This window comes from Danio rerio, chromosome 9 (assembly GCF_052040795.2).
Source record: "Danio rerio strain M-AB ecotype USA chromosome 9, GRCz13ab, whole genome shotgun sequence".
Taxonomy (NCBI): Eukaryota; Metazoa; Chordata; class Actinopteri; order Cypriniformes; family Danionidae; genus Danio; species Danio rerio.
In genome coordinates, this window is record NC_141029.1 from 36,452,090 (window position 1) to 36,475,975 (window position 23,886).

At 37.4% G+C, this 23,886-nt stretch overlaps 1 protein-coding gene and 1 long non-coding RNA gene across 12 annotated transcripts in view; one reads left to right on the forward strand and one right to left on the reverse strand.

Annotated features, from left to right (window-relative positions):
- LOC147835345 (uncharacterized) overlaps positions 1 to 23,886 on the reverse strand; it is a 299,503-nt gene that overhangs the window by 61,934 nt on the left and 213,683 nt on the right. For 5 of the 11 annotated variants that reach the window (XR_015499676.1, XR_015499678.1, XR_015499679.1 and 2 more), the window contains 3 exons: positions 16,571 to 17,526; positions 10,957 to 11,099; positions 10,768 to 10,858 (listed from right to left, as the gene is read on the reverse strand). This is a non-coding gene — a long non-coding RNA (uncharacterized LOC147835345). Of the gene's footprint in view, positions 1 to 10,767; positions 10,859 to 10,956; positions 11,100 to 12,158; positions 12,681 to 15,998; positions 17,527 to 23,886 lie in introns of those variants that run through there. The other 6 variants (XR_015499685.1, XR_015499684.1, XR_015499680.1 and 3 more) reach the window with 3 other exon arrangements.
- Positions 11,955 to 23,886, forward strand: part of shox (shox homeobox) — a 63,035-nt gene continuing 51,103 nt past the window's right edge. Inside the window, exons 1-2 of the mRNA XM_087267031.1 lie at positions 11,955 to 12,122; positions 13,238 to 13,392. The gene's annotated coding sequence lies outside the window, so the exon portion shown is untranslated. The remainder of the gene's footprint in view (positions 12,123 to 13,237; positions 13,393 to 23,886) is intronic.

The following is a 23,886-nucleotide window of genomic DNA, read 5'->3' on the forward strand; positions in this document are numbered from 1 at the left end:
CTTTATTATTGACAATAGTGTTCGGTCAAAAAATATCGATATCAGTTTTACTGCCCAGTACTACTATGGTTTATACCAGGGGTGTCCAAACTCGGTCCTGGAGGGCTGGTTCTCACAAACACCTGCCAGGAAGTTTTCAATATATCTAGTAAGAGCTTGATTAGTTGGTTGAGGTGTGCTTAATTAAGGTTGGAGCTAAACTCTCCAGGACACTGGGCCTCCAGGACTGAGTTTAGACACCCCTGGTTTATACTATGTTAATGGTTACAGGTTTCCAACAATCTTCAGTCTTCTTTTGTGTTCAACTGAAAAAAGTGAGGAAATGATGACAAAGTAATCAATTGTTTTGGTTAGCTATACCTTTAAAAGACGTTGTTGTCACTTTTACAGCATATTAAGAATAGTAGACCTGTAATACCTGCATGTACTCACAGAAACAAATGGATTTACAACATAAGCAATGGACACAAGTATAAAACTGCACCATATCAGAGGCCGTTCTTTATGGTCTTTTAAAGAAACATGAGACTTTTCATGAGACATGGCTTTCTTTCATCAACCTAATTGGTATCTTAAAATTCACCTCACCAAAAACAAATGTCAACATGGGCTTCTATAATGGAGGAGAGTCTTAAAAATATATAACAGGGATTGTAACATTAAAGCTGCACACCAAGTCCTACTTTAAAACACCTTTGCTTAGCAATATGTCTGTTGTGAGTCAGTTAAAATAGATTTTCCATTACAAAATAACAATTAATATAAACAACAAGTGCCTTGGACTTATGATTTTGTTGTTTATCTTTACGAATCCCTTACCCAAAGAGTACCGACATAATAACTAATAACTACCCTTGAAGCATTTTTTATTTGATTTTGGATTAATAATCAATATAGTCTACGACAATTGTGGAACTTAAATATCATTACTTGATGTTGCATTCAATACAACACTACTTCAATTAATCAGAACTACTGAAAAGATACTGCATAAATAATTTGAAAACTAGTGAACTAGTAATGCTGTCACCTTCTTACTAATGTTGTAACAATTTAATGTGGTAGCAATGTGTTGTCACTTTATTACCTACTGGATTATTGTAACTAAAGCAGTGGCTGTCATTCTTCAGTAGACCTACGCACTAATCCCAAGATATATAGCAAGTGATAGTTTCAAAACAAGCCAAGATATCCATTTCTAAAAAGTCCATGCTAACAGACACTTTACTTCTTCACACTGTATGCATCTTTGCAACAGCACCTATACCATCTGGCGGTCAACTTCATGACTATTCCAAACCTCAGCATGCAGGCGTGAGCATTTGAGCGTGTGCAGTATGTGTGTGTGTGTACTTTCCAATAAAACTCCAGCTAATGATCTACTAAGTGCTGGAGCTCGGTACAGAGCCAACGATCCAGCCCTGCTCTCACAGACTCTTCAGATCCTCTTAATGCGGCACAGTAGGAAGCAACCTTGCCACTGTGTGATCTCACTTTCATGCAGCTGTGTAAAGCGATTTGTTGGCCAAACACTCGCAACGAGAAGAACTCTGACACGGGCCCTTTCCGAGATACAAATACAGCGCTGGCAAAAACGTCACTTCGTTTTTTGGGCGCAGCTTCTCTAACTGTGGAAGCCATGCTGTAATTAGCCACTGGAGACTTTTGCTGTTATAAATAAAATGACTTGTTTGGCGGGAAATTAAGCCGAGTCGCAAGAACACGGGGGCGTTAAACCAACACAAACAGCATCTTTACAAAGAAAGTAGTGCAGTTGCGCTTTGTGCTGCCGTTTGATGTCGCGTTACTTTGCCGAGGTGTTCCTAACAAAGCTCGCTTAAATGAAAACACATGTTCATTAGTCAGGATTACGCCTATAATAAGCTCAAAAGCTCGTATATAAGGTTTAAGACTCCGGGAAGATGGGAGATGAATGGAGATGCTCTCGTTCTTTCTTCCTCGCGTCTCTCATCTGTCTCGTGCATCTTTACGCCTCCACATCAGCGATTCGATGTGTGCATCAGTCTGAAAGTCTGAACTTCAACCAGTTGTTAAAGCATGGCACCCTTGTGGTTGCATCTGGCTTTGAAAAAATAAAGAAATTCTCGTCTTTGAAAGGAATGGGGAGAGTATAGTTTGAGCAGCAGTCAACCCACCCATACCCACACACACACACACACACACAGACAGACAGACAAAAAAAACAAACACACAAAGGGGAGGGAGAATAAAAAAAAACACAGACACACTAATACACATTTTGTTTTTCATTTTGAAATCAAAAGCTTTCTGTAACACTGTTTGCCCCAAAGCATCATGCAACTGCTTTGGCGCAAGACTGCAGGGGTGTAAACCCACACTTGTTTTGCAAAATGCTCTGCATCTTTTGTAGAATAAAGGAACTCGTATGGATGCGCTCAAAGAGAAGAAGGCATTGCTTCATCTGATCTGTACTGCAGTTCATGCACTCTCACTGAAGCTTGGCTTTAATCTCATCTCATGTAACATAAATATTTGCGGAGCTGTGATCTCGTAAACGACGTCTCATTGCCAAAGCTCGTGCCCCGTTCGCATGGATTACGCTTTGCTCACTTAACCACCTGCCCCTTTCAGATCAAAACGCTCACCATGACGCTGGTGTCAAACATCTTAAAGCAGATATTTTCAGGCTTATGTTTCACCTTAAGCAACATGCAAAACTGCACAGGCTCCGTGGAGCAGGTCGCATCTATGCTAGTTCAGCTTTGTTTTTGTTGATCAAGATTATTGTAATTTCCAGCAATGCGACGGCTGATATCAGATTCAGATTACAACTGAACGATGATAAACCCATAGGAGCTCATTTATCTCTGACACTGCGAACGAAAGGTTTGACAGGTTACATCAAATCCTAGAGTTTGTAGTCCATTTATGGGCTGCTTTCAGAACCACTTGTTTTTGCACAATATTTCATCATCATAGTTTGTGTTCATACAAAACACTGGAGTGCATTTTCCAAAAATTCAGTATGACATAGGCATGTAGGTTTGAAAAAGTGCAGCCCATACCAATAGACATTAAAGTGACCAAAGTCAACTCTGATAAACCGAATCGCACATCATTAAGCAAATGTGTGCAGGCAAGGTGAACAATGATGTTTTCTTCAGGATATGGTTTGCATCCTTTTGATTTGAATCAATTCATGTCTCTTACATCAGCGAGACTCAAACTATCATACTCAGTTTGACTTCAACTCTTTAGAAAGGACCAGGGATGGTTGTAATGGGCTGATCTTTTTTTTTTTTGCACTTTTTCCTTACATTTATTGACTGCCAATGACAATTAGATTTGAATTGGTGAATATTCTGCTGTGCCAACCGTTGATAAAAAGTGAATAAGTCAAAGAAAAGTGAATAAAGTTGTTTTGAAATGTACAACTTATTGCAAATACAAAGAGTGTTGCTGATTCAGGGACGATAAAAAAGTTCTGATGAATTCTGGTGTAATTAGGATTGATGTAAACTGACCTGAGTAACTTTTTTTTACTTATTTATTTTTTATAATACCAGCATTCAATACACACATTTTCTATAGCTATTAAGAATCAATACTGGTGCATTAATAATTTGTGTAATAATCACACATTGTTCACTGATTTTTTTTAATTAGTTTGGACAGTTCACAGACATACTGGATCATTTTGGATCATACTGAAATAGCATTGGGATATTGTATAAGACAGAAAAAGAGAGTTAGAGAAGGTGGATATTTATCTATAAACCAATGTAAGAAAAAAAAAAAAAACTTCCAAAATCTCTACCACTTGACAACAACAAATATTTATTGTGTGCGCAGCTTGCCAAACAGTCTGTAAGTAAAAATAATTTGAATCCATTTATATCTAAAAAAGTTTTTTTCATTATTAAAATATTGACCCCTCCCTTTTTGGATGAGGGATCTGTGCCCCAGTACGGATGAAAGGCCGAAAAACACCCCTGATCTTCTGCACTATAACTGGCAACAGTTGGGGTCAGGTGTACAACTCTACCTAATACAGATGAAATTCATATTTTGTGCATACATTTATTTGTATATTTGTGTGTGTGTTTATATATATATATATATATATATATATATATATATATATATATATATATTAAGGGTGTCACGATCCTCCAAATCCTCGATTCGATTACATTTTCGATTCTAAAGGCACAATTCGATTTGATTTTCGATTATGAATAATCGATTAATTAATGACCAATTAATTATTTGTAGCCTACCGTTTAAACTACCTGACCTGCATAGTCTTTGTTTTACCCATAAACAAATCATACAGTAAATGAATAAAGGCAAGATACACATAATTACCACCTGTCAATCACTTTTTTCTGCGGGACTCGTGAATAGGCAGTGATCTGTGTCGTTATAATGCCGTCGGTAAAAAAGACGCACAACCAACAGGAACCAGCCAACAGTATCTGAGGTGTTCGCGTAAATGACAAAGTACAAGTGAGTGAAAGATTAAAGCAGTCCTCTGACTGCCTGGACCTGCTGTCTCAAGCTCATATGGCTGTGTGTGCATCTGTGTCTGTGTGGTCACGTGATGTACATTTTCAGAGGTAGAGAGGAAAGAGGGCTGCTCAGAAACGCTACACGCCTCTGTGGATGACAAATCGTTGTCGTTCTAAAATGCCATTTAAAAACAAAGACAGTGTATACAGGGCCTGAGTGTGTACTTTTCGCGAGCGGATTTGCAATGGGGGCGGGCGGAGGATCGCGATGCCGGTGTTGTCTATCGGACGAACCGTATGTAATACGTACATAGCAGAGCTTGCAAAACTGTGTTTTTTTTTTTGTCGACAACACGAACGTTGTTAACATTACTCACTGGAAATCCAAAATGCTTACACACCGGCGACTTAATTGAAAGAGGGGGTTTAAACTCTGTCGACGGGTCTCCTGCTTTCGATAATCGAAATTGAGCATAAATTTCGATCGATTTTGATTAAAAATCTAAATCGTGACACCCCTAATATATATATATATATATATATATATATATATATATATATATATATATATATATATATATATATATATATACATATATATATATATATATATATATATATATATATATACATATATATATATAAGGTTTAAGGTATATATCATATTTACAGTTGAACTCAGAATTATTACCCCGCCTTAATTATTAGCCCCCCCTGTTTATTTTTTTCCCCTCAACTTCTGTTTAACAAAGAGCAGATTTTTTTTCAACACATTTCTAAACATCACAGTTTTGATAACTCATTTCTAATAACTGATTTATTTTATCTTTGCCATGATGACAGTAAATAATGTTACTAGAAATTTTCCAAGACACTTTAATACAGCTTAAAGTGACATTTAAAGGCTTAACTAGGTTAATTAGGCCGGTTAGGGTAATTAGGCAAGATATTGTATGACGATGGTTTGTTCTGTAGAACTATTAGTAGAAAAAATAAAGCATAAAGGATAAATTTGTTACTGTATATTTTGTTTAATGTGATTAACCCTCATAATGCACTCAAAATCTACACATACACATACACACACACACACAGACACAGACACACACACACACGCACGCACGCACGCACGCACACACAGACCACAGACACACATATATACCTAGAAAATATTAATAAAATTTAAATATACAAAAAAAACGCATAACAAGATTACTCAGAAATTTCTAAAATCTACATGTTTATTTCTAAGAAAACAGAAAAACACAATAAATATTACTTTTTTTTTTTACAACAAAATAAATACATTATGTGAATTACATTCAGTTTCAGATTAAAATGTGATGTTTCATGAAAAGACTTAGATAGATAAATATACTAATATTTAACAAAAAATGTGTTATGTACTGTATAGGGAAAGTGTATTTTGAGGGCTGTTGCGAGAACTAAGCATTTGGAAAATTTGGTTCTTTGCATATCTCTTTTTAAAGTGCACCTGAATACATTATGAGGCTTAAACAGACTGCTATAATGTTGTTGTTCATAAAGTTCCTGCTTTGTTTGACAAGTGTGAATTTTGGACCCTAGCGCAAGTTTATTCTCAAAACGAATCTGCTTCATGGCATGGAATTCAAACAAAATTGTTATAGCAGCTCAAAACAACTAGCTAAACAGCTCATAAACAATAAAAAATTGATTAAAGAAACCCACACCACACCACACACATACAGAACAAGAACAGTTGGAAACAAGGACAGGGATTTTGCACCGGAGCTCCGCCGTGGATGCGTTTTTCATTTGGAAGAAAGTTGAAAAGATCAGGTAATTGAAAAAGAGAAGACAATCCCGACAGCTTGTTCTCTGCAGATGCCAATGAAAAGCTTGAGGGGTATTAAAGCATTACACTTTGGGGCCTTTCTTTGGGTTTCTTTCACCAGGGCTATGGAGAAATGGCTTTTTAATGACAACACCTGAAAAGTGTTTTTCATCCCGCCATGCATCATTGTCAGCGGAGGAGATTAAACCTTATTGTTTCCTTTTGGAGGGCCGACAGAGAGGTGGAGAGCAGGACAGCCAAATGCAAAGTGCACAGAGATGAAATAAAACAGAAGAGAGACCCCCCCCCCCAGACACACCACCCTGAATACCATCACACCATTACACGTCTGCCAAAGTATGTCATTACCAGATCTTAGAGAAATTCAATTATCAAACCTGGCCAAGTCATCCAGAGCTCATAGAATCCACCAGTGTATCTTGCAATAAATAGATTCAATAAAATGCTCCTGAATGCATTGAAATTGTAAATTACAAATGGCCTAATCTATATAAATAAAACTGACTAGTGAGGAAAATATATATTTTTTTAAATACTACAATATAAATGCAGTAAAACTTTTTAAATTAAACACTGTGCGAACAAAAGAGTGACCTTTTGTCAACTGATGACATTCAAATACATGGATTTGAATGGTAAAAGGCAAAAGTAAAGGCATTTTTTATGTAACGTTTCACCAAACTGGGACGAGATATATGACATTACGTGGCGATAATACATCTTCCATTTCCAGCCCATATTTCTTGTTCCCTATCAAACGGCACATCATTTCTTTGGACCTGCATCTGTCTGTTATTAATAGTTTTATGATTTATAGGCAGAGGTTGGATGCGGCTCTCAACAGCCACATATACAATTATCCAAAGCTCAGCCTATATGAATGCCATTTTCCTGCTGATCTCTACCTAAAAAAGACAAGACCATTTGTCTCTCTTTCTCCTCAGCTCTGCTAATAATAAGCCATCTGGTGGATCTAAACATGAAAGATTAAAATGATATACAGTATGAAAGCTCTCTATTCAATTGCTAATGTCCAAGATTCGGGATCCAGAGGCCAAAGCTGTCATTTTCCCCCCCTCTCAGAGACAGCGAGAGAGAGAGAGAGGGTTAATTATAAGAATTCCTCACTGAGATGTCCCGACTTTGGCCCGTGCCGCATGCGACTGGCGAAACTCATTTACGGCTAGAGAACAATGCCTACCAAATGTCTTATGGGCTAATCCCCTCAATCCTTTGTATTCATTGACGCCTGTTCGCGTGAGCTTTGGGAGAGGGCTGACTCCAGGGCTCGGAGGGTCAACATCAAGCCCCGGTGCCATGGGCTAGCTGCGCTCCAGTGTAATTATTTCACTTTCCATCGTTAAATCTTTACGTGGGCCACCGAGGGAGGGGGTATACATAAACAGACAGATTTGAAAGACAGAAGGGGGAAACCGGGAGATGAGGGAGTTTGATCTCCATCTAAGCTGTGGATAAAGCGGGACCAAATTGGCCACGCTGTCTGAGTGGACAAACACTTATTTCGGCAAGCACGTTGATTAAACTGACCCTCGCTGAGGGAGAGTCAACAAAGTACGAAGTGGTGAGAAAACGAAGCCTGTAAAAGCCATTGGCGTTTGAAGGCAATTGAGAAAAATACCTCAATAAAGGACTCAATTCAAAGATATTGATTGTAAGATTAGAATATAAAATAATGAATCCATAATTATTGCAGTCAATTAGCAGAATCGAAGTGCGAGCAGTATTGTGACTGCATGCATCGTTGACCTTATAAAGCTGGTTAACTGCACAAAAACTTGACCTCACGCCTGCCATTATCTGGAGTTAAATCAAACTTTGACACAGCAGGAATAAACATGCGTGAGACTGGGGGAAAAAAAGAATCGTTGCAGAAAAATAGGTTAGAAAGAAAATAATTCATTCTGGAAGTTTTCCTTTTTTCAGATTTTCATTGAGATCAAAGCCTTGTTTCAGCTCTAATTAACAAAACTAATGCAGATTCCAGACCTTCTGGCACTGGGTAAGGCCTTGGAGGAATAGAGCTGGAAATTTTCTGCAGATTTAAATAATTAATATGACACCTTGAGCTCCGCGAAGAAAGAGGAGCGCCATGTTCGTATTTAGAACAATGTCATTGCCAAGTGTAATGCCATTTGTTCAGATGAAAATGAGCTGGGTGGACTGCAGCAAGTTCATTGTCTGCCATTCTGGCGGATCGGTGAATTGTTGGGGCCTTTGTCATGGAAAGAAGGCCCTTTGAGAGCAACTTTGTAAACCAGCCTCAGGTCCATCCCTGGACGGGGGGCGCTGGGAAGGCCCAGGCTGCTCGGGGAGTTTGCGCTTGGTCATTTTCTGGTGTCTAATCCCCTTAATCCCCGTTAGAAGGGGGTTTGCGAGAGACAAATCCGCTCCCTAAGGTCCTTAGGATTCAAACGCTGTGCTTGAGCAACTGTATCATTTGATAACAACAAGAGCTGGAGAAGTAGACAGATAAAGGACTGGAATGAGTCTCACTATCATGTTCTATCTTCTCTAATATACCAACTTATATTATTTCATTGTTGTAGAGTAGTTTGAGTTGCACTCAGAAATTTGTGGTGAGATCTGAACGGGCAACCACACACAAATGGTCTGACCTTTATGCAAATGGGCCTTATGTTCATCTTTGGCCAGTTGAGCTCTCAAACGGTTCCTCGTGTGCCCTAATCCACCCTGTTCTATTGAAATTAATGCACCTCTGGTGACATAATCTCCAGCACGCCACTATATCATTACTTAATTAATACTGCATATGAAGAGGCAAACCAGACGAGTCTGAGACCCAAAATTTACTGTTCGAAGCCCCAAAATCAACAGGGAATAAGAGGGTGCTTTAATACAGGCTAATGTAGAATGATATGGGTTAAATGAGACTTTAAATGTCTCATTGCGAAAGCTCAGTGTAATTAATAATAAGAGTATGTAAAGCGATTTGGCTGACTCTAGCAAACTGGGAGATTCTGGCTTTGAATTGAAAGCTCGCTCAGTAATTTATCATAAGAAAACCTTTCAAAAAAATAAGAATGCTAATAGAATGCAAATTTCAGGCCATAAGGGTTGTGCACCGTTAAGAATTCAGAAAGACCATCAGCTCCAGAATTTGCACTCAATATTAGATAGGAAATATGATACAAAATTGGCATTCAAATTTGAGTATATGGAAGAATTTAAGGGCTCTATTTTAACGATCTAGGTGCAAAGTCTAAAGCGCATGGCGCAAAAGCATTAAGGGTGAGTCCAAATGCACTTTTGCTATTTTTAAGATGAAAAAATACGGTTTGTGCTGCAGCGCATGGTTGTGCTTATTCTCTAAATGAGTTATGGGTGTGTTTTGAGAATAAACCAATCAGAGTCTCGTCTCTTATTTCATTTAAGAGTCAGTTGTGTCGTGCCATGGCACATTTGCTATTTACATGGCGAACTTGTAAGTGGAAAAACTAAATGCTTCACTAGTTAGAAAATAATTTAACAGAACATCTGCAGATCGAGGATAAAGAACGAGCTTCCTCCATTCAGACTCTTTACTTTCTCTATCTTTCTTTCATGAATAAGGAAACAGTGTTGTCGGCACTCCACAAAAGACATCTATAAGGCTAAATATTTAATTTTGTTTGTTAAGTGCAAAGATTTGTTTCAAAACTAATTCTAAATTTAGTTTTAATTTCCGGAAAACAAATAAATGAACAATATTAACAAAGTGTGGTCAAAAAACTGATTTATATCCAAACACACGTCCTATGCCCCATATGGTTTTTTGATGTGGAAGTTGACATTATGCACTGTAAAAAATTAAAAGTTGATTCAACTTAAAATTTTAGGGCAAGTGTAATTTAAATTTGTTTATTGCACTTGGAGAGTGATAGCACACTGTAGAACACATTAACTCAACCTAAAACTGTAAGGCAACATGCTGCACAGCTTTTTTTAGTTGACTCAACTATTAACCCAAGTACTGTAGTTGACTTGATTTTTACAGTGTGCTATCACTATCACGCCACCTCATGATAAGTACATTTAATAGTAAAGCCAACTCAGCCAACTAAGCCAACTTTAGTTCTAATCTTTGCCCAACCCTTTAGGCCATTGGTATCCGCCTTGCTTTTGAATGATAAAATATGACAGTACAGGGAAAACATAACCTAAAAATTAAACCACTTCCTTTCATCAACTACACAACACAGTTTGAAACTGTGGTCACCATGTGGTGTCCAGAGAAAGTGCAGAGGAGATGAGGTGAACTCAGCAGTTAACCCTCATTTACAGCTTCTCTCACTGAGTGCCTCAACCAAAATATGCATGTACATGTGATGCAACACAAAGAGAGCATAGCTGTGGTTTAAAAGATCCCTCTTCCTTCACTTCATCTGCTCTGCATAGAGTTCACAGATATCAACTCACCAGTTAAAACCAGCAACAGTCAATATAGCCTGTCTATGGGGTGCCAGAGATAGTTAGTGGTTTGATGTCTTTTAGACGCAGAGGGATATCACTGTCATGGAAAAGAGAAGGAAGAGTCTGCTATTATGAAAAAGTAAACTTACAAAAAAGTATCATTCGTCTCTTCTTTCACATGTATGTCATACTCACTGTGATATCTGCTGTGTTAAGTGTCTCTTCTCCACGTTCGGTTCCATCAAACAACCCTTACAGCAACTCTGGACTTGGAACAAATGGTTTCTAATACAATTTTTCCACTAACAATCACTTTGTCCATGTAAGAGGATGAATCACTGCAGGAAAAAGATTATATAAAGGGGTTCGTTATTGGTGTAATGAATACAGGGATACTGTAATTGATAGTGACAGCATTCAACAGACCGCAGAAATAAAAGTATGCCCTGGCAAATTGCTATGAAAATTCTGGCCAAGTAAATAGTTAAGTTTGGTTCTGGTCTCTATTACAGAAACACTGCCTGTTGGAAGCCAACATGTGAATTGTCTAATATTAGAGAGCAAGAGAAAGTTAGTGTATGCTATCAGTTTGGGGTCAGTAAGATGCTTTAAAATGTTTTCAAACAGTCAGTGTTTAAGGCCCCATTCAATTCACTCGAAAATGCATTAGTTCTGTATTAATGCTTCAATAATTTATTTCTATTCTAATATGTTTTTAAAATGTAAATTATTCCTGCCCTGGTAACACTGATTATTTAGCAATCACACTTCAGTCTTCAGTGGCACATGATTCTTCATAAATCATTCTTATATGCTGATATTATGCATTAATTATAATCAGTGCAGATTTTTTTTTTTTTGGAAACCATAAGAAATTTTTGATCTTTAATAATAATTGTTTATGAATTGTTGTTAATTCTGAGTAAATAAAAAGGTAAATCTATCTATCTATCTATCTATCTATCTATCTATCTATCTATCTATCTATGATAGATAATCTATCTATCTATCTATCTATCTATCTATCTATCTATCTATCTATCTATCTATCTATCTATCTATCTATCTATCTATCTCTCTATCTATCTATCTATCTATCTATCTATCTATCTAATTCGGAAATGTTATTTTAGTAGAAGATTTACATTTTCAGCGATATAGTATTTTTATATTTACTAATTCAAAAAATCATTAACATGAGTCCCCCAACTGGGCTTGCCTTAGAGATTACGCCAGACTAGAGCTGTCGATTTCATCATCGTCATTTGACAGGGCAAAAGTAACTTAGACGTTTACAGTAACATTATCTTCCGTTTTGTGGCATGAAACAGGATTAAGTTTATAGATCTTACATCAAAAAGGTAGGTTAGGTTTCTACATCACTACTTGGTACTTACCTTGGAACATGTAACGTTAGGCTGTTGCAACACGATTTGTGAAGTAAAATCTTTATACTTTAAGGGCTTGCTAAATTGAACGTTACATTACTCGACGTCCGTACGGCTAACGTCAACAATATCTCGCTGTAAAAATTAATTTTCTCGAGTAATTTAGTCACTGTTCATATTCATATTCGTTAGGGAGACACAACTAGACAAATGAACTGAAAGAATACACTCCACACCACCGCTTCATAACTGTTATATGCTAGCTTTTGAAAATACTAAAAGGTTTTCATACAGCTGTCTACTGGCTGCTCCTCGTGAATAAAAGTTCAATCAACAGCTGAGTTCCATGTAGATTTGACGGGGTTTTATTGATGGATGAATGAATCAGCGTATTCGAATCGAGTGAGTTCATGATGCAATGAATGATTCATTTCTGATTGAATCGGCCATTTTGAATGAATCAACTTAACGAATGAATCAAAATCAGTGCCAAACACAGTGGCTTTCTGCCACCTACTGGTTTCATGTTCCAAGTATCATTTTAAAGATTACAAGCAATCAAGTATCAAATATTGTTTTGATTTAAGAGTATTACATTCACCCAGAACAGTTCACCCAAAAAAGGAAATATACTGTAGGTACTCACTAAGCTATTTACTCTCCTTCAAGTGGTTGTAAATCATTCAATATCGTTTTCTTCTGTTGAATACTAAAAAAGGTAATCAAAAAACCTGTAACCATTGACATCCATTTTCAATGATTACAGATTGTTTTTGTGTGTTTTTTTTTGTACAAATTGCTTTTGATTTTACTGACAAAAACTAAACAAAGAATAGTATTTTTAATACCCGAATGCTATTTGAAGACAGATAGATATTTATTTATTTATTTTAGGTTTAGTGTGCAGTGTTGAAATTGAAAACCATGAAATGTATTGCGATAGCCCCATATCACACCACTGTTTTGGGAAAACTGTGATTGCTTCTGGTTTCTTTTTCTTGGCTATTTTTCTCTGAATAAGATCAACACTGAGATGAAAAAGTACATAATGAGCATGGTGTTAACCCATGTGCGTTTCAACTGCTCAGTCTTTACAGGGAGTGCAACTGAGAGCAAACCAGCAGTGTTTGTGCTGACAGCCTTTGAGCCAGGCTCTGCCTTCACGAAAATGCTCAGGGCACAAAGGAATCTTCCCCTCGTCTGTGTACACGCGCCCCGTTCTAAAGTCTGTCAGGAGCTGAAGGTAAATTCAAAAGACATCCTGACACATACTGAGAAAAGCGGTTTTGATGGGGGAAAAATGGACCACTTTGCAGTATACAAATAACAGGAAAAATGTCAACAGAACAGGCAAGTCCGATGGGGAAAGAAAAACAAGCTAGTTTCAGATTAAATTACAGGAAACAAAACATGAGCCTGAATTACTCGAACCCCCCTTCTCTACAAAGCTCAAATGCACTGGCAAAATAAAAGATGTAGTCAATTCTTCCTCGGACGGCTGAAAAATCTAACGAAACAGTTAGTTTGTTTTGCAAATAAACCTTAGCCATCAGCATCATTCCTTCCCCCTCTTTCGCCGCCGTCCATGTTTAGCTTGCAATCATGGCCGTACCCGCCAGCTCCAAACACATTCTAATTCAGGCGCCAGCAGCAGGGGTCAGGCCCAGTGATCCTCAGGGCGATGAATTTATTCACTTAATCTGGGCTACACCTGTAGGTCACGCCAGGGGAATGCTAATCGCTCTGAGGGGAGGGCTGTCCGGTTCCTAATAGTGATCATCTGCATCTGAGGCCCATTCCCCAGGGTCCAGGGGGGCTGGGGGCCATCAGCAACAGCCCTGTCAACAGGGAGGCCAGGTAACCGGTGGCTGCCACCACATGTCTTCGCTGTCTAATGGGAGAAGGGCCCTTTCTTGATCGTTTTTGCTGCAGCAAACGCTCCATTCTCGGACAGAATAATTTGTTCCCAATTTGCATGGTCACATGTTTTGGAGGAAAGCTCAGGGACTTGTTGGAGCAGGTGGCATTCAGACCCACTGCCAGATGCAGCTCTGTTTGGCCTTGAAACACAACAGAGAGAGCCACTTGCAACACATCTACTCACTTTTTTTCTATAAAACAGAAATTGCAATCACCACTGTTTAGCATGTTGGCAGCCATCCCTGCTGGTTAATATGCATGCAAAATTTATCATGAAGACAGACAAAAGAGGATGTTCTCCCTCCGGTTCCACTTTCTTTTTCTGCAGTAGTGCAGTAGATGTATGCTGAAAAAGGAAAAAATCTGATTTCTACACCAGTTAAAAGGGATAAATTGTCCAAAATGTCTTCTTCTTTTACTGTTCTTCATAGCAATTGAAAACTTTCTTTAATATCTTGAACACAATCAATATTTTGAGAAATGCTTTAGTGCTGTATTGTTGGTAAATATCTATCAATATCCATATTGTCTTAATATGGGTGCCATAATACACGGATACCAGTGCATATATGATACATATACATTTGAACACCAGCTACATTATGGAGTGTTGAACTCATGTAATTACATTTAACAACATGTCATTAATATTGAATTCATACTTGAATGGCTGATTGAAATCAGCTTTTTGGCTGATGAAATGTGACAGCATGTCTTATCAGTTTTCTTCAAACTATTTCAGGTAGTTCCCTTAAAATATTATGTTTTAGAACGCAATGCTAAAGCGCTTAGCATTTATCTCTACTAATACTACTAACAATTTAATCAGTTTACAGAAGGAAAATATTTCAAACACTTTATACACAAATTTGGAGTAGAAATATATTGTTATAGATTAACATTGTGTAAAAAACTTTAGACTTTGTCACATTCTACAACTTTCTTTGAGCCTAAACAGCAGAGTTGAGTGTAACGCGTTTCACAGTAAAGCGTTACTGTATTCTAATTACATTTTTATGGAACGCAGTAATGTAATGAACTACATTTTAAATTTGTGTAATTTGATTGCAGTTACTAAAGTCAGTGTAATTGCGTTACTTACGTTACAAATATAGTTTTTGGAAGAAAAAATGCTTCTTTTAAATCCTGTTTTCTGCTGCAATGTGAGTTAATTAGCATGCACTTTAAAAAATGTCTGGACAACTCCAGCTGAAATGGTTGCTGTCGAGAGTGGCTGCTTCTTCAAGTGGAAATACAGATGTTACTTTGCTTTCATTGTGCGTAAAAAAAATATTGCTGTGAAATGCAGTCTATGTCCAGGCTCTAAAGAACTTTCGACTGCTCAACTCATCAACTTGTTCAAACACTTGAATAAAAAGCAGTCTACGACAATTCTCATCACCAAGGAGAAATCTGGCGCGCTAAAACACGGCAGCCCAACTCAGTTTAAACAGGCTAAATTGAAGTTTTTTTGTGCAGGATCGGGAGTGTATCTTCTGAATGTGATGAGAAGCATAGTTGCTTATGGGACCGTTTACATGTCTGTCTATTGAGCATTTCCCAGGCGCACCCAGACACATTTAGGTAGACTAATTGCTTCAGACAAACACAGAACACCCAAAAAGTGCGGTGCCTTGTCATGGATGTCAGTAGTTACAGCTATCCAGCTTTTTTCTTTTTTGTTAAAACAAGACAAACAGGTTTGGAACAAGTATGATGTGAGAATTTTAAGTTTTGGACAAGTCTTTTGAATATGTCAGGCTGCTGTGATTAACCGATTGTAATTTTTTTCAGTAAACATTAAATTACTGAAAGAGCTGCTGTTTATTTTGCACTTTCATGGGTATATTTTATATGTTTTAAAAGTAACTTCAAAGTAAAGTAGTTTGTAATCTGATTACTTTTTACATTAAGTAATTAATAATGTAATCAGATTACAATTTTCCAGTAGTAATCAGTAATTAGTAATCAATTACTTTTTTAAAGTAACTTTAAGAAACCCAACACTGCTAAACAGTATAGCATTATGCTAGCAAAGCCAAAGATATCAATGTGATACAAATATTCAAATGTAATGATGTAAATAAAAACATTGCAGTCATTTAAAAGCATCTACTAAAATCATAAATGTAAATTATTAAGAGTGATATATAGTGCTGATAATTTAGAAAAATCTATATGTTGCTTTAGAGAGCACTATAATATGATGTCACCATGTCAAAACACAATACCCACAGACAGACTCTTTGAATCAGTAAATCACACCTATAAGGGCCTCGTATTTTCTATCAGAGCTGTACCAGTCTGGACAGCCCCAAACAGTTTGTGCGTCACACATATGACACCAAGCCCTCAAATCCTCAACAAGGTGCCCAATAACTTGTGAGTGCGAGCCAAATGACTACAGTATATGGCAGAAGAATAAACATTCTCTCTTTAGCCCGAGGTCCCACTTTTCATCTGTCAAGCATGTTTTAATAATTAATCTGTTTAATACACACTCAGCATCTGCCGGAGACAACTTGAAGCCTTCCACTCCAACCAGCAGGCTCCCACTGAGGCTCCGCTCTGAGTTAAAGCATACAGGCTGAATTTCACGAACTGGATTCTGCCTCCCAAACCGTTTTGCACTAACCGAATGAATCCTTAGCATGTTAGACACACATATGGATGCCTCCCCTGTGTCTACTGTATGAGTCGAATGGAGAGATTGTAAATGGAATGCATTTCTTTTCCTCACACCATCGAAATGATGCGAGATTAAGCCCATGAATATATACATGGGCCAGCGGTGACCTGTCTGGAGATCTCTGATTTCCCAGTGGGCCCGGGCTGACATGGCGGGGGCTCGGGCCTTGACGGAGGTGGGGAAATCCAAGTGCAAGTCCAAATTGAACTTAATCTCGCTGCTCATTGTACTTAGGAAGACATGAAATTACACAATGGCCTTAATCGACCAGGAGCCATCCCAGGTTTTCCGCCGAGACTTCCGCACGCTACCCTTGCGTCACGTTTACAGTCGTCATGCTCAAAGAGAGATGATTAGAACGGCAATTCTTCTCTCTGGAAACCTTTAATAATGCCTTCTTGAACCATCAGAGGGTTAATGTAGAACAATCACAAAGCAATAAGGCTCATCCGGTGCGCCCGTCCTCGAGTAATCCGGGGAGATCTTTTTCCAGTGGCCCTGGGTGGATGCAGCATTGCACTGAAGCGCATCTCCACCGTCAGAAGGAAGGATTCAATCAGTCCCCCGGGGTTGATTACACCCTTCTCGAAGTTTGGGCTCCCCCGCTAACAGGTGCTTCTTATTACGTTGATAGGAAGCCGTCACTGAAACGGTCATTAGCCATGTGACTGACATGGGCCTTGCTGAGCTGGCTGTGCTGGGAAACCTCATCCACTGTGATTGAATGCCCACAGGCGTCCGTCATAGTCTTCACTCTGCATTCTGCCTCTGTAAAAAAACACATTCAGAATTAAAACCACTGCATACACCAGTAGAAGCTATTTTCATCAGGAATCCGTGCTGTGCCGAATCAGTTAATAGTGTGTACTTCTATTCAGAAGATGCTGCGGCAGGATTATTTTTATACAGTATTATCATAAAGCTTAGAGATCAGTTGCTCTGAGAGAGATAATCAAAACCGATGGGATTTTTTTCCCCGGTAACTCCGTATATATACACTTTGGCTTTATGGCTCTTTGATACGTCCAACAAACAACAGTTGGGGTTTGATCGTCTCAAAGCAACACAGAAATGTTTGGAATTTAGAAAAACACCAAGGCAAGAGTACACTAGAGGTTCTATAGGCCATCGTGTACCAGGAATGTCCTCATTATGGGTGGCAATTATGGGTTTGCTTACCGCTGCGCATCTTTTCAGGAAACCAATGAAACCATTGTGACCTACAACGCGTTGGCCGCTACAAGGCTGTCAAGTCCAAAAATAATTAGGCATCAAGATGAGGCCCTTTTTTATTCATGTCAAGGAACTCTGGAGACTCTGTAATGTAGTTAACATGCACGCATCATGAATTTTCATCACATCAGAACACGGGTACAAGTGCGCACAGCAGAACAGAGCAACAGAGCTACGGAGAGGGCATATCTTTCACACACATTGCACTGAAGCACCACAATTACATGAACGCATTGTAGCTACCCATTGCCCGATACAAACCTTTTCCTGTTTATCCAGCACCTACAATGGGCCTATTAATTAACATGGCTGTTATGTGAATGTAGCTGTTTCATGGTTTCCCTACACTGTTTGTTGCCTCGTTTTTCCCACTGCGGTTATGACAGACAGGTGGGCCATTATACACAAAGCCGAATTTCCCATCTGTCAACCTTTAAGATGTTTTGCACTTCAAATGAGTCAGAAGTTCTATATTAAGTTGCCTGCGCTAATAGGGATGCGCAAAATCACAAATTAAAGACTTGGCTCCCTTTCAGTTTATATGTACTAGAATCGAATCAGACAGGAAGATGAATTGGATTTAAATTGGAATGATAAGATAAGAGTCTTGCTGATTTGTAGTTTCAACACAGCTTAAGCATTTTGGAAAATTAAGTATTTTCCTCAGTCGTTCCCCTATGTGACATTTGTAAAATAAGACTAAAATATATTACAGCTATTCCAGGATGTGACATTTGTAGTAAAAAACAATGAACATAAATTTATATAGAAAGTATGGTACTTTAAAAAAAAAAATTCTATGTTATTTCAATTTAATACTCTTTGGATGTTACCAAACTCTTCATGTCAAATGATAACATATTGACTAAAAAAAATGACAATGTATTTCCTCACTGTAAACTTTGATATATCTGGAAGGTTTTTTATGTGTTTAGTTATTTATTTTTTTGTATTAAGATGATCCTCTCTATTGTATATTCCTTCTATTAGATGTTGTCAAGCCTCTCATGTTAAATGATAACATAGACTGAACAAATATTGTACACTCACCGTCAATTTAGAAACTCTGGAATGATATATATTTTATTTAGATGTTTTTTTTCAATGCGTGGTTGTGGTAGTGTAGGGGTTATGTAATGCTTTAAATTGTAAATGCAAAACTTAATAAATAAATATAAAAAAAAAGAAAAAAAAGAAAGTGTGTTATGTTTATATTGAAACATTATGTTTATATTTTCCTAAAAAACTAACCACAGAGTTATGGTGTCAGAGAAATATCAATCTGTAAACATAAACATGCGATATGTATGTGACCAAAAAGTTAGCGAGTTTACAGTCTACAACATAGTTTGTAGAAATTCTTTGAATTAAACTGCACAACTCAAAAGAAATAGTGCTAATTAACTAGGATAAGAGTCGGCTCTCTATATAACAAAAATGATTGATTCAATTTTATTTGACATTTTTGCATTTATGAGGAAAAAGCTTCCATTAATCTCTCTCAAAATCTCTCCATTATGGATGTGACAGAATTGAAATTGCCACGTTTGTGACTTTAGTACATCAAATTGTTTGAAAACATTGACAGGGCCATTTTACAGTATTTTTCAATATTGTAAAATACAAGCCGACTATAATAAATTTAGGAAGGGTTCGCTATTTTGGTGAAAACGTATTTTTTTCAATGGCAAGGTTGACATTTGCATGGAACTGCTTATAGGCTAAATTCCTTTCAAGCAAGGTCAGCCAAGTCATCCTTCAAAGTGCACTTCTTTTTAACTTTAAATGAACTTTAATTATTTCTGGTCACTTAGTTAAACAAATTACATAGAAAATCTGTGTCTTGCTACTTCAATAAAACTGGAATATAGAAGACATTGTCAATTCAGCTGCATTTCAATGGCGCACGACACCCGTGGTGCTAATCACCTCATTCGTTGCAACAGGAAAGCAAATCTTAACACATACCGGCATTTACAAGGTTAGTTTAACAGCAGCGTAACTGCTTTTCTATTGAGCTACTGTAATTATACACACATTTGGGTTTCACAACCTTTTTATACAGCATTTGTAATAATTGACCACAAGCTTTAATGTGGCTGTTTCAAAAAAATGGGCAGGGACGATAAATATTTTATAGCTTTTTCAACCACTAGGCTGGCCCTCACCTCTGCTGACCCTTACATTCCATTCAGCAAAGTGTCTGATATTAAAAAAGATTGCTTTCATGCCTACTTAAGTAATATCATATGCTTCACATCAGAGCATGCTCCGGCTAGCTGAATTCCCAATGTATGGCAACTCAACTGACTCAACACGGCATGCATGCCTGTGGTCCACACACTCAAACTCTTTCTCGTTCACACACACATATAGACACCCCCACACACCCACAGTCGCTCTCAGCAGTTACAGCACGCAACACAGTTTTAACCCATTTACAAGAATTGGTTTCATTGTACAACCCTATTTTTTTGATTAGTAACAGAACCTCTAATGCAATTTTTGGATGCAATTTTTAAACTCCTCAAGTGCTCGATTTGACTAGGCCCACACCTCCCACTGAGCTCAGAATACAGCAGCACCGATAGTTTTATCACCCTGTTAAAAGGCCTTTATATTGCTGCAGTGAACATGCTCAATTACCCAGACTCCCTGGGGCGTGGGGAAAACACACATCAGCTGGGCCTGATTTATTTCACTGTCCCACTGCAACCCCAAATTAAGAGACACCCTCTGTAACCAGCGAAGTATAACACAACAGACTGTCTGAGAGGATGTCTTCATTATATTAGCATCATCCCTTGACTAGCACTTGCAGTCCAGGCTTGAAATATTTCCTACATGATGGATCCCATTTATTCAATGATCTTCAAGACTCACTCTTTTTGTTTCCACCAGGGAACAATGACATCCACTTAAACCACAGATCATGTAGCCCAAGTCTATTTAAAGACCCCATTTTGTGGCTTTTAATCCACGTCGGTTACTTTTGAGGGCATCTACATTTACGCATTTGGCAGATGCTTTTATCCAAAGCGACTTACGTTGCATTTAAGATATACGTTTTATCGGTTCATGTTTCTGGCTATCAAAACCATGACCTTGTCATTGCTATAGTGCCATGCTGTAGTGTTTTATGGAATGATGGAATACAAACCACAAATGCTGATGACTTTGCCATTCACAGGGATATATTTATTATAAGAGATGCACGATATACAATATGGTTATCAAATATTACAGATCAGTATCAGTCAATACTGGATATTTTATTGTGCATGCTCACTTTCCATCTTTCTTTAAGTGAGTGGTAGTTGACAGCAAAAGTAATCCAGAGTGCATTAGCGTCTGCCCATTTTCTTAAGTATTTTTATCATTCATCTCCTAATATGGATTAAAAAATTCTTTTTTGAATTATTATAAGCCATGAATCAAGTAAACCAGAGGTAAAGCACAGCATGACAAACTCTGATTTGAATCATAGAAGAATTTTAAAATACATGGTGTGCTTTACTGATCACAGTAAATAAAATTGGTAAATTAACAGTTTTTGGTGTTTCAAAAGTGACTTATTGACATCTTTACTTGTTTGAAGTGATATATTATGCGTTTTGTATTGCCATAGTACTTGTCTGTACAACTTAGTTATATATTTCACCTTTATTTGTAAAGCGCTTTTACTTGACTGTACAACTTAGTTATATCTTTCACCTTTATTTGTAAAGCGCTTTTACAATGCAGATTGTTTCAAAGCAGCTTCACATAAAAGATCATAGTAAATTGAAACAGTGTAGTTCAGTTTTTAGTGTTTAAGTTCAGTTCAGTTTAGCTCAGTTCAGTGTGGTTTAATAATCACTACTGAGAGTCCAAACACTGAAGAGCAAATCCATCGATGCATACCGATCTACCGATCCTGAACCATGCAAGCTAGTGGTGACAGCGGCGAGGAAAAAAAAACTTCACCAATTGGCGAAAGTGAAGAAAAAAAAAACACGAGAGACTCAGTTGGGCATGACCATTTCAATTTTTCCGCTGGCCAAACGTCTTGTGCAGAGCTGCAGTCTCAGCAGCGAAGGCTGGAAGCTGAACCTCAGTGAATACTCCTCTGTCCCTGGAGCGTCACAGTTATATAGTATATTATTTGTATATTTTTTCTTATACAAATTTTTAAAATGTCAATAAAAGTCAATCTAAAGGTGTCATGTTGGCTTAGTGGTTAGCACTGCTGCCTTACAGCAAGAAGGTCACTGGTTTGAGTCCTGGCTGGGTCAGTTGGCATTTCTGTGTGGAGTTTGCATGTTCGCCCCGTGTTCGCATGGGTTTCCTCTGATTTCCCCCACAGTCCAAAAACATGTGCTATGAGTGAATCGCATAAGCTAAATTGTTTGTAGTGTATGAGTGTGTGTGTCTTTTATAGCTGTTTCAATGGTAACTAGAGGATGCGGTTATAAACATCAGAATAACAGATACATTCCTGAGCAATGACTGGAAGGACACAATATGTATATATTCCAAGCTTATTGCAATAAGTATTTTGACAGGTTAGAGTGACCAACTCGATTACCTAATGGGAGTGGGGGAACTAAAGAGTAGGGATGCGACGATTATAGATTGTGGTTGTACGATTATAGTCTGAGGAATAATCACAGTTACAGCTATCATGATTATAATGCATTCATTCATTTCAAAACACTACTAGTTTAGAAAATCACATGAAAACTTCTTATATTTTAAAGTGTTATTTATTTATTGCTGCTCAGTAACCAATTAATAAAGCACAAAATAATAATAATAAAAAAAAAAAACAATAGCCCATTTCTCTTTGGACTTAAAAATAAGTAAAACTTGTTTTTGGCATTTAAACAAAAGCAATAATTGTACACTGAAAATAAATGACAGAACAATAAACAAATAAACAAATATAAGAATAAAAAAAATGAATTTGTCTAATTTAAATCTAAGCTACATTAGCAAAGTATTTTCCTTTTAAAAAGAACAAATGTAGTGAAAGGCTGCTGAACCTCTGCCTGAAAGGCACTTTTGATCAACTATATTACACATTTGTTTTTATTTTCCTTTTGTATTTTTTTTTCTCTTTGGAGTACAAATGTGTATATTCCATACAAAGTATGAAGCTTACCAGTCAGTTCTTTTGGCTTTTTTTCAACTAGGTGTGCCTGGAAAGTGTAAGCATGTCACGCCATTTGACAATATGCTCTTGCAAGCTGTATGCCTCCATTAGAAATAGCGGAATAGGCTTAGTTATTAGCCTCAGCCATAGTTAAAATCAGCCTTTAATCCAGTGTGCATGTATTTGCTTCCGTGTACAAGCTTGGAACTTTAAATACACACAGTTGGCATAACTTTGTTTAGTTGCAGCAGTTTTGTTCTGTGCAGAAACGCGGTGTTGAGAAGCCTTTATGATTAACTAACTGTGACTGTTAAATTGTGGTTGATAATGAAACCGGTCAATCGTTGTATCCCTACTAAAGATATGTTTTTCCATCCTTTGCTTAAAGAAGCTCTCTGATTGGGGAAATGTTCTATACAGCATCATAAGCAGTGCTAAAAAGAGTACTGAAAAATCATACTCAAGTGAAAATACCATTACTTGCTCAAAAATGTGAAAGTAGAGTAAAAGTATCTTTTATAAATATTACTCAAGATATGAGTAAAAAGTAGCCCTTTTTTTCTAAACGAAACATTCTTTAGTGCAGATATCTTCCTATACTCATTGATTTTTTTCTAACCTTCATTCATTCATTTGTTTGTTCCTTCATTCATCTGTTCCTTTCTGCTTTCCTCCCTCCATTAGTTCCCTCATTCATTCATTTAATCATATTTTTGTTTTTTCCTTCATTAGATCCTTCGTTTGTTCGTACTTTCTTTCCT